Source organism: Cervus elaphus, chromosome 9 (assembly GCF_910594005.1).
Source record: "Cervus elaphus chromosome 9, mCerEla1.1, whole genome shotgun sequence".
NCBI lineage: Eukaryota > Metazoa > Chordata > Mammalia > Artiodactyla > Cervidae > Cervus > Cervus elaphus.
The window spans coordinates 57,103,148-57,116,033 of NC_057823.1; positions in this window are offsets into that span (position 1 = coordinate 57,103,148).

Below are 12,886 nucleotides of genomic sequence, written 5' to 3' on the forward strand. Positions count from 1 at the left end.
ATCACTTCATGGCAAATAGATGGGGAAACAGTGGAAACACTAAGAGATTTTATTTTTGGGGGGCTCCAAAATCACTGCAGATTGTGACTGCAGGCATGAAATTAAGAGATGCTTGTGCCTTGGAAGAAAAACCATGACCAACCTTGACAGCATATTAAAAAGCAGAGACATTGCTTTGCCAACAAAGGTCTACCTAGTCAAAGCTACAGTTTTTGCAGTAATCATGTATGGATGTGAGAGTTGGGCTATAAAGCAAACTGAGCACTGAAGAATTGATGCTTTTGAACTGTGTTGTTGGAGAAAACTGTTGAGAGTCCCTTGGACTGTAAGGAGATCCAACCAGTCCATCCTAAAGGAGATCAGTCCTGAATATCATTGGAAGGACTGATGCTGAAGCTGTAATTCCAATACTTTGGCCACCTAATGCAAAGAACTGACTCCTTGGGAAAACCCTGATCTGGGAAAGATTGAAGTCAGGAGGAGAAGGGGATGACAAAGCATGAGATGGTTGGATGGCATCACTTACTTGAAGGAGATGTCATCTGGGATTTGGTAACGGACAGGGAGAACTGGCGTGGTGCAGTCCATGGGGTCACAAAGATTTGGACACGACTGAGCAACTGAATCGAACTGAAGCAGATCATTTGACTTCTTCCTGTCCAATGTGGGTGAATTGTTTATTATTTTTTCTTTGCCAATTGATCTAGCTCTGATCTATAGTCCTATATTCAATAGAAGTTGTGGGAGTGTGCATTCTTGACTTGTTTCTGACCTTAGAGAAAAAGCTCTAAGGTCAATGTTGACTTAGAAAAAACAGTCAATGTTGACTGTTGAAGATGATGTTAGCTGTTGGCTTATCATGTGTTACCTTTATTATGTTGAGATGCATTCCTTCTAAACATAGTTTACTGAGCATTTTTTTTTTTATGAGGATTTTGAATTTTTTTTGCAGTTTTCTGCATCTGTTGAGATGATCATATGATTTTTGAGTGTTGATCTGTTAGTATGATGCATTTCACTAACTGATTTGTAGAAGCTCAATCAGCTTTATCCCAGGAATAAATCCTATTTGATCATGATGTACTGTTATTTTAATGTACTGTTGAATTCAGTTTGCTAGTATTTTTTTTTTTTTTTTTTTTAGTTTGCTAGCATTTTGTTGAGGATTTTTACATCTTGTTCATCTAGGATATAGTGTCATATTTTGGCTTAAATATCAGGATAATTCTGGTCCCAAAAATGAGTTGAGAAATGTTCTATTCTCCTCAGTCTTTTGCAAAAGTTTGACAAGAAGTGGCCTTAATTCTGTTCTAAATATCTAGTAGAATTTGCTAGTGAAGCCTACTGTTCCTGGGCTTTTCTTTGTTGGGAGGTTCGTGATTACTGACTCAATTTCCTTATTTATTATCAGTCTGTTCGTATTTCCTATGTAATCGTGATTCAGTCTTGGTAGGTTGTATTTTCCAGGAGTTTATTTCTTGCTTCTGATTATCCACTTTTGGTATGCAACAGTACCTGCTCAGTTGTGTCTGACTCTTTGCAACCCCATGGGCTCCTCTTTCCATGAGATTCTCAAGGCAAGAATACTGCAGTGGGTTGCCATTATCTTCTCCAAGGGATCTTCCTTACCCAGGGATTGAACCTGAGTCTCTTGCATCTCTGGCATTTGCAGGTGGGTTCTTTACATCCTTCAGTTCAGTTCAGTTCAGTCGCTCAGTCGTGTCCGACTCTTTGCAACCCCATGAATTGCAGCACGCCAGGCCTCCCTGTCCATCACCAACTCCCAGAGTTTACTCAAACTCATGCCCATTGAGTCAGTGATGTCATCCAGCCATCTCATCCTCTGTCGTCCCCTTCTCCTCCTGCCCCCAATCCCTCCCAGCATCAGGGTCTTTTCCAATGAGTCAACTCTTCGCATCAGGTGGCCAAAGTATTGAAGTTTCAGCTTCAGCTTTAGTCCATCCAATGAACATCCAGGACTGATCTCCTTTAGGATGGACTGGTTGGATCTCCTTGCAGTCCAAGGGACTCTCAAGAGTCTTTTCCAACACCACAGTTCAAAAGCATCAAGTTTTTGGTGCTTAGCTTTCTTCACAATCCAGCTCTCACATCTATACATGTCTTTACAACATTAGCCACTGGGAAAGTGATGAATATTCATATCAGCCTTTGGTGATTCTTTTTACTTCTGTGGCCTCAGTTGTAATATTTGCTCTTTCACTTTATTAATTTGAGTGTTCGGTTTTTCTTCTCAGTGTGCCTAAAGTTTGTCAGTTTGGTTAATTTAAAAACAAAATTCAGTTTTCAAAAATATTTTCTGTTTTTCTACTATTTTATTTCTGTTCTAATCTTTATTATTTCCTTCCTTCTGCTAGCTTTGGACTTAGTTTGTTCTTATTTTACTAATTCTCTTAACTGTAAAGTTAGGTTGCTTATTGATCTATTTCATCTTTTTTAATGTTGAAATTAACACTGTAAACTTCCCTTCAAACTGCTTTTTCTGCATATCATCAATTTTGGCATCTTGTGTTTCCATTCTTATTTGTCGCAAGATATTTTCTAATTTCCCTTTTGATTTCTTTTTTTAACACATTGCCTATTCAAGACTTCTTTGCTTAATTTTCAGATACTTGTGAATTTTCCAAGTTTCTTTTAGATATTTATTTTTAATTTTATCCCAGTGTGGTCAAAAGAAGATGCTTGGTATGATTTTAATCTCCTTAAATTTATTAAAACTGCTTTTGTGATCTAATGTGGTTTAATCTAGAAGATGTCCTGTGTACTTGTGAAGAAAGTATATTCTGCTACTATTGGGTGGAATGTTCTATATATGTCTGTTAAGTCTATTTAGTCTATAGTATTGTTTGAGTTTTCTGTTTTCTTATTGAATCTGCCTGAATGATCTGTCCGTTATTTCAAATTGGATACTGAAGTCTCTTAGTATCATTAATCATCAGTTTCTCCCTTCAGTTCTGTGTTTCTTTCATGCTCTGATGATGGATGCAAATAAATAATAGTTCTTATATCTTCCCTGTGAATTGACTCTTTGTCATACTTTAATGTCCTTCTTCATTTATTTGAGTTTTTAACTTAGTTTGTTTTGGCTAGTATAAGCATGGCCACCCCTGCTCTCTTAATGCTGCTATTTGCATTGAATTTTTTCATTCAGTTTGTGTGTGCCCTTATGTCTAAAGTGAGACTTTTGTAAATAGCATATAGTTGGATCTTTAAAAAAATTTTTTTGTGCTTCTTTGTTTTATTCATTCGCCACTCTATGTCTTCTGATTGGGGGATTAAAACTATTTACATGTAAGAAGTTACTATTGCCATTTTGTTCTTGATTTCTCTCTAGTAGCTTCTTTTGCCCTGTTTTCTACTTTTGCTGTCTTTGTGTTGTGTTTTGTTGATGAATTTTTAGTTTATGTTTTGATTCCTTTCTTATAAACTTGTGTATCTTCTATAGGCATTTATTTGTGGTTACCAGGGGGTTCACCTAAAACATAGACCAACTTATTTTATGCTAATAACAATCTCAGTAGCATACAGAAACTTTTTTCCTTCCACTCCTCAATTTTTGTTACTGATATCATAAACAATATTTTTATATTGTGTATTCATTAGCATATTTTTATAATTATGTTTAGTTATTTTATACTTTTTTCTTTCAACTTCTATGCTAGACGCTAGATTTCAGTGATTTTCTCACCTCCATTACTGTGATAAATTATTTTGTATTTTCCCGTACATTTACATTTATATTTGAGCTTCATGCTTTTTATATTTATGCTTTTACATGCTTTTTTTCTTGCTTTATAGAATCCTTTTACTTAAATTTGAAGGAATCCCTTGAGCATTTTTTTAATAAGGCAAATCTAATGTGATGAATTCACTCAGCTCTTATTTATCTGGGAAAGTCTTTCATTTTTCAATTTTGAAAGACAATTTTGCAAGGTACAGTATTCTTGATTGGCTGAGAACTTTCCAATTTGGGGAATGAAATGGATAGTCAGATTCAACAAACCCAGAAAACTACAGCTCAAATGTATCCTAAGAAGTCCACTTAGGCATATATCATAATCAAATTGTCAAAAGCCCAAGAGAGAATTATTAAAACAGCAAAAGAAATTGACTCATTACAAAGGAGTTGCCATAAGACTATCAAGAGATTAGATTTTTCAGCCAAAACCTTGATTCCAGAATGGAGTGAAATGATAAATTAGAAGTGTTAAAAGAAAATAATTGCCAATCTGCAGTCTGTTATACTTCAGGTTTCTTGTTGCAGGTTTCTTCTGAAATAGACACAAGGTGCCCTACTATTGTCTTATTCTCAGAAGCCTCCAGGCAACCAGAGTAGGTCCTGTCTAGTCAGCCCTCCAAAACAAGTGAGCTAAAATCCGGTCCTTGGGGCAGTCCCCTGAAAAGCTAAAATGTTGCGTGTACATTCCAACTCTTTTCCCTCCTGAGAGAAGCTGGGAGTGGGAAGTTGTTTCCCAAATTATCCCACATTTAGCCTTGGATAGGAACTGTGGTGAAGGAGGGTGTGCTAATTGAAACTTTCACTTTTGTTTTCTGCAGCTTCCAATCTGGTTTGTTTTCCTGTCAGTCTTTAGATTTATGCAAGACACAAACTAGTCCTTCAGGAACCTGCTCTATAGCTAGAACATTGCACATATGTTTTAGTCTTCTTTTTCCCTCTCTGGAGAGAACCAAAGAGCTGTTTTTCCCCAGTTATGCTTACAAAGCTGGATGGGGTGTCTGTGATGAGTGGGTATTAGAAGCCAGCCTTTCTACTGGCTACAGTGAAGTTGGTTTTACACTCACTTGTGATACATGAGACTCTTATCTGTTCTCTAGATTTCTCACAAAAGGAATTGTGAATTGTTCTGATATGGTTAATTGAATTGCTCTCTCTGTAGGGGAAGGTGGTCGGGGGCTTCCTATTCCACCATCTTGTTGTTGTCAACCTGTGAGTCTTAAATCTTTGGACTGGATTCATAAGGGCTTGGACTATGTGAGACATTTCTACATCCTATGACTGCTGTACTCAAGTGAGTATGCATCAAGTGCTCACCGAAGGGATATAAATGTGAATCAAGCTAGACTAGACATAAAATTGTTGAGTACAAACCCTTGGCATCGTTTTCTTACTGGGATAACATGAGGTTTTGTTCAAATAAGTATTTAAGAGTGACATTTGCCGTTGTCATACTATTTCTTCCAAGTGAACATTTTAGTCACTCAGTCATGTCTGATTCTTTGTGACCCTGTGGACTGTAGCCCACCAGGCTCCTCCACCCATGAAATTCTCCAGGCAAGAATACTGGAGTGGGTAGCCATTCCTGTCTCTAGGGGATCTTCCCAACCCAGGGATCGAACCCAGGTCTCCTGCATTTTAGGGGGATTCTTTACCATCTGAGCCACTAGAGAAGCCCTATTTCAAGTTCATTCATTAAAAAAAAAAAAAAAAAGGGTTGAACTTTCCAGGTTGGTTTAACAGGAACCACTCAATCATATTTCTTTTAAAAAATACTTACATTATTAGCTTCCTTTACAAAGTTAGGGTCACAGGATTATTTGGCCAGCAATGTAGAGATCACCCTGCCAACTCCTCCCACCCTTAATTTTACAAATGAAGAGACAGAGCTTGGCAATTTTAAGGGTTGTTCAGAAATATCACTGCTAATTGGAGAGGGTGCAGTTACTAGAACTAAGGCCACCTTGAGTCTCGCTCTTTCTAATATACCAAAACCGTATCTCAAGTCTGGAATAATTAAGATGTGTGAGAAATGCCTTAAATTGGTTGAGTACAAAATGTACTTCAAAGGTGAATTTATTATTCAGAGATCATTATTTCAGACACCCAGCTGTTACAGAACAAGCTGCCTAAAACTCCAACATTAACAGATGTCTGCTAAACACTTACTACTAATAATTGAAATAGTAAAGACAGTGTTACAGTTAGTCTACAAGAACAACAACAAAAAACCCCACTGTTTTTATACTCACTTTTTTTATAAGTGTTAATTCATCTGTGTAGCACCTTGAATAAACATTCTGAATGAAGAAATTAAGGAGAAAAGCTTCAAGATACAGTATGTGTGGGGGATAATAATTTAAACTATTTAAAAATCATTGCCTAGACAGTACACTTGACTTAGTGATTTGCAGAAAAATATATTCTCAATGCAAAAAGATAAAACAAAGATGATCTGAGTAGGTTGCTTGTTTATATGATAAGATCAGATGTGAATCCTACTACTAGGGGGGAAGATAACATAAAGATTAAATGACTAAGCATTTTTAGTTTTCCCCTTTTCAGCACAATTTGAGACAAAGTCGTTTATCATTGATTTTAACTATTTGTGCGTGTGTGCTCAGTAGTGTTGGACTCTGCTACCCCATGGACTGTAACCTGCCAAGCTTCTCTGTCCATGGGATTCTCCAGGCAAGAATATTGAAGTGGGTTGCCATTTCCTTCTGCAGGGGATCTCCCCAACCCAGGGATTCAACCCTCTTCCCCTGCAGCTGTTGCACTGGCAGCAGATTCTTTACCACTGAGCTACCTGGGAAGCTCCAGAACTCTATTTTTCTACATACATATTAGAAAGGTAAACATATCTCATCTGTATGGCCATTTAATTGTAAAACCTAAATAAAAATAGCATTAAGTATTCACTCTGTGTCGAGCGTTTTGCTTACACAATGCTTAAAAGGAATCTTGAGTCCTAAAAGGAATCTTATAAGGAATGTTCTATTATTATCCATTGTTTTTGATGAAAGACCTGACATGTAAATTAAGTAACTTGTGCAAGGTCACAAAATTAGTATTTTGAAGAGTTGGAGTGAAACCTAGGTGTTTGGATCCAGAATATGTTTTCTTAACCACTGTAAGATACAGACTCTTATGGATAGAGCTACAAAGCAGACAGCAGCTCTTAAAACTGGAATAGGGAGGTTGTTCATAAACTATTTTTGGAATCCAGTAAAATACAACTGTTGTCTCCTAAGTGAGGGAAAAATAATGATAAGGCACATACACATGTATTTGAAATATATTTCAGTGTTTTCATGACCTTGTGAATAACATTTGTGAACCTTGCTTGGGATTAAATGAGAGGATTTTAGGTTCAAGATGAAGGCTGCCTGACGGAGAAAGCCACCTCTGAGCTCATTATTTCAGTGTCTGTGTTTTTGTTCCTGAGGAAATCGAGGCACCACAAGCCTTACCATCTCTTCCAGGGTCACCTAATGCCCTCCCCTCTCTACCACACTGCCATCCTTCCTGCATCTAATTCAATAGGAAGCGCTCTTCCTAATAGATAGATTAGAACAAGTTTAAATGTTGTTGTTTTTCAGTTACTAAGTCGTGTCTGACTCTTTGTGACCCATGGACGGCAGCACACCAGGCTTCCCTGTCCTTCACTATCTCCTGAAGTTTGCCCAAGTTCATGTCAAAGTTCAAACGGATTCATGTAAATATACCATCAGCAGGAAATCACAAATGACTTATTTTGGAAAACGAACGAGAAGATATTATGAGAAAATAAAAAAATGCTCAGTTTTATTTAAGGACTAAGGAAATGGAATGTGATTAGGGATGCCAGCTAAGATGTTTTGACTGAAAGAGAGAGCTAAGACACTAAAAACATTCATTCTTTCCTCTTATTTACTTTTAAACACTTAAAAAAAAACCAACAAATTTTGAAATCAATGTCAATATGAATATTCATAATAATCCTTGTTGGTCTAGTTTAATTACAAACAACACTGGACTCAATGGGTTCCTCACATTTTCCACGTCAGTCTTGGAGAAGAAGAATATTTCTATTTTTAAACATTGTGCAACCCTAAAAATAACCAACAAATCTATTGTTTATAGGGAGCTTAAAGAGAATCTCTTTTTTCTCTAAATTAAATAATCTGTTTAAGTCTATTATTTATTATGACATTTAAGAACTTTTGAGAACCTTGAAAGGAAATCTGTAAATTCTGATGTTAATTCACACAGAAAAATCGATTTGATAAATGCAAGGTTTGGATTCATTTTATTTAGGGTGAAAATATACTTGAAATATGGGTTGTGAATTTTATTAATCTTTTCATCCTTGGGGCCCGAATGCTGACACTTCTCCATTAGGCACTTGAGAAGTTACAGTGATGGACAGTTCATCAGTCAGCCTCAGGCCATGGACCTTTCCAGCAGCCTAGCGGTCCAGTGATCAATATGACATGACCTAGTGAAAGCTCCTACTGATGTTGTCATCACATTGTAGCTTGCAAAGAATACAAATCTGAATAGTCTGAACTGCTGTAATATTTATTTGCCCTCAGGTTTGCTTTTCTTAGAGGATTTCTTTTTGCCTCAATGCCCAATAAATTATTATACTTTACACAATATAACATAGCAGAACAATCATGAAATTGTGTTTGGAATCATTAAAAAGTCCCAGCTGTGGACACATTACTTAGATCTGTCTGAGTCTGTTTCTGTTTCTCTCTCTCCACCCCTCTCTCTCAATCTAAATATAAGAATAAGTATTACTAGTTTAAAGTTATTGCAAGCTTTAAATGTGCCAAAACATATAAAACACTTAATATAATGCTTGATTCCTAAATGATGTTCAATCAATATTAATTATCATAATATTGTTAGCATTTATAAATTTTCAAAAATATTTAAATACCTTGAAAAGGAATGATTCTTTCAGATGAGAGAGAAAAACAAAACAAAACAACGTGTGTGATCAGGAGAGTTCTTGACTTCAAATGAAAACTTTGGGGTTGTTGCCTCAGCATTATCATTGGTTAGTGGGACACAGGCTCCCAAACTATAGATTGGAGGAGATATGCTAGATCTACTTATTTGAAAACATTTGTGAAGCCCTACTATGCACAAGGAAATACAGCTGTGAACAAGATACAGTCTTTGCTCCCATAGGGCTTCCATTGTAGTGGGAGAGACAGAGGGAAATGTGTTTAAGAATACATAAATAAGATAATTTTATACAATAAGATGATGGTACTGTAAAATAAGAACATGGGTTAGAGAGCAAATAAAGGGAGAAAGGATCTGCATTAGATGTAGTGGGCATTGAATGCCTTCGAGAAGGTGACGTTCAAATCAATTAATGGTGAAAATAGTCTAGCCATGGAAAGCCCTAAGGAAAGAGCATGCCAGGCAGAGAGAACCATGATTTAGGAATAAACTTGATCTGTAAGAAACATAACAATCAATATCACTGAAGTATAGTTAGGGCAGAATAGAAGGTCAAAGGCGAAGCTGAAAAACATAAAGGTCTTTCGATGATACCTAAGCTCTTATTGTAATCTAATTTTCAAAGTTTATAAGACTGGACAGTAATCCTGATTTTTTTTTTCTTTAGCTTAGAAGGAAATGAGATGACATATTCACTAAAAGTTATAAATCCTGGGCTCATTCACAGACAAGATTTTTAAATTCTTTCATGTTCCATAAATAAAAGAGATGGTAAAAATGTGCACTATTTTGGAAACTGGTTTTGTTTTTTTCATTAGGCTAATAATTATTAAATGGCTCATATATTTCTATGATCATAAAGACAAAGAAAAGCACTCTGTCCTACACTTGTTAGAGCTGAAGGGAAGGACAGAGCCAGAGTAATTCTATATTTTCTAGAGAATAAAAGTATATTCCTTTCAAATAAACTAAAAGTAAAAGCACTTCATAATATATGACTTGTTTCTGCTATTTGGAATGTTGCTTTTATAGGAAGAGATTAATCTAGTGATATCTATAGATACAGCAATAACTTGTTTATGAGATATTGATTTCTAAAATTAAAATCTTAGTAGTATATTTTCAATCTAAATTAATGCTTCATTAAGCTAATTAATTGCATGACAGTAACTAGAACAGTTAGAGATTGTAATTAATCATAATCACACAGTATTCCTTTGTCAATCCATAGGTGTGATGTGATATTTTGGAAATCAGATAATTTTTACATAGGAGTAAAGTAAGCTAATATGTATTTATGTTATGGGGCACCAATGTTACAGTATCATTAGATATGTAGAGTAACATAAAGATATTTGTTTCTGGGGGAAATGAATTTTGATGCTGCACCTCTTTTGTTTCCTCTCCATATCTCTGTCTCTCCATCTCTTTCTCTGTCTCTCTCTCTGCCTGTCCCCCACTTACTGCATAGTGTATACATGGCCCTTACAAATCACTTTCTCTTGCTGGATCAATAGTGTATCCATCTGAGAAATAGAGTTGGCCTAAATGACTTCTAAGATCTCTTACATTTCTAAAAATGTCAGTTTGGGAAGATGGCATTCCTTAGGAAGAAGTTGACCTCAGCCATTCCCACTGTTTCTTTTAATAACTTTATGCTGACAGTCCCAAATCTGTGTCTCTGTTTCTCGCCTGACATTCGGCCCTTTATATCCAACAACTAACTGGACATTTCAACTTAGGTATGTTTGGTGCAGGTGCCTAAACTGCAGCTTGAGTAAAGCTGAACTTTTTATCCTTTCCATCCCATTTACTCCTTTTGAGCTTCCTCTCTGAGTCAATAGTACTAACAAACACACATTCATTCAGGTCAGAATATGTGGTCATTCGTAGCTCAGTCGGTAAAAAATCTGCCTGCTGTGCAGGGGACCTGGGTTCGATTCCTGGGTTGGGAAGATCCCCCAGAGAAGGAAATAGCAACCCACTCCAGTATTCTTGCCTGGAGATTCCCATGGGCAGAGGAGCCTGGCAGGCTACAGTTCATGGGGTCACAAGAGTCAGACATGACTTAGCGATTAAACCACCACCACCATGAATGTGAAAGTTCCAGTCTCTCAGTAGTGTCTGACTCTTTGCAACCCCATGGACTGTAGCCCACCAGGCTCCTCTGTCCATGGAATTCTCCAGGCAAGAATAATGGAGTGGGTTGCCATGCCCTCCTCCAGGGGATCTTCCTGACTCAGGGATCAAACCTGGGTCTCCCTCATTGCAGGTAGATTCTTTACCGTCTGAGCCACCAGAGAAGCCATTATAATGTGGTCATTATAACCCACAGCTAATTTGTCACCCAGTTGTAGATTATAACTCCCAAATGTCTCTCTAAACCACTCATGGTTCCCATATCCCTGCCCTAGTGTTAGGCAATGGGGTTATCTTCTCTGAGCTGGGCATCTAAGAGCCATGTGACTACTCTCCTACATGCCTCTCTTCCCTGTCTCCAAAGCAGTCCCTCTGAAAGGTGAAACCAATAATATTGCTTCTCTCTCTTTGCCAAAGTCTCAAATATTATACATGTCCTTCAAGGCACAACTTGGTCTCTGCCTACTGATTAAGCTGTATGATTTGTCATTTTCTTCTTTTCTGCTGTGATTCATCCACTCCTCTCTTATCTGTGACTTTTCATATCATGGCTGTTCTTTTGGGAAAATTATTCTTTCCAACAAGATTTTTCTTATTCCATGGGTTTACTATACTACAATGTAACTTTAAAATTAGATAAATTATATCCCATATTAAACCCTCCATTGGCTTCCCATTGCAATTAGAGTTTGGAAGGAAAGTTTTGACCAACCTAGATAGCATATTAAAAAGCAGAGACATTACTTTGCCAACAAAGGTCTGTCTAGTCAAGGCTATGGTTTTTCCAGTGGTCATGTATGGATGTGAGAGTTGGACTGTGAAGAAAGCTGAGCACCAAAGAATTGATGCTTTTGAACTATGGTGTTGGAGAAGACTCTTGAGAGCCCTTTGGACTGCAAGGAGATTCAACTAGTCCATCTTAAAGGGGATCAGTCCTGGGTGTCCACTGGAAGGTCTGATGCTGAAGCTGAAACTCCAGTACTTTGGCCATCTCATGTGAAGAGTTGACTCATTGGAAAAGACCCTGATGCTGGGAGGGATATGGGGCAGGAGAAGGGGACGACAGAGGATGAGATGGCTGGATGGCATTACCAACTCGATGGACATGGGTTTGAGTAAACTCTGGGAGTTGGTGATGGACAGGGAGGCCTGGCGTGCTGCGATTCATGGGGTTGCAAAGAGTCGGACAGGACTGAGCGACTGAACTGAACTGAACTGAAATATACTCCTTTATTTTATGAGATAAAATCCATACTTCTGTCAGAGTCTGCATGTTCTATCCTTAGCTTAGTTCTGTGTCCTCAGGGTTGACAAAGTTCTTATCTTTACAGAAATATTCTTATCCAAGATTTTACAAGGAGCCAAGATCTTGATGGTTTCTCAGTTCTAATTGAAATTGCCTTTTCACTGCTAGTCAATCTCTTCATTGGTTTAAACGTGTTTATCACTATCTGAAATTACTTGATTTATTTTATCACTTGCATATTATTTTTTCTCTTTAACTAAACTGGAAGCTTTCCGAGGGTCTTATCTGTTTTGTTTGGCATCCTTCCTTAGTTTCAGGAATACAATAGATACTAAAAAAATGATAGTGAATGAAATTCACCACTTATACTTCACATGCTGTGGAAGATGTCCTGATTTCCTGGACCAAAAAAAATAGTTTCCTAAAATATCATATCTATATCTGTGTTTATCTTTTGATATGATGAACCACAATTACTACTTTAATAGCTTTATTAAAATGTAGGTAGTTGATATACAAAGGACTATACATATTTGTGTACAACTTGACAAGTTTAGACATATGCAAACATTTGTGATACTGTCACCACAGTTAAGGTGACGGAAACCTCCCAGAGTTTCCTCATCTGTCCACTTTGTTGTTTGTGGTGGTTGGGTTTATTTTGTCTTGGTTGTTGTATTGTCATTGTTTGTTTTGTAGAGACACTTAACTTGAGATCTATTGTCTTAATTTTCTAGTATATACTATCATATAGTTAACTATTAGGTATAGCAGATCTCTAGAAT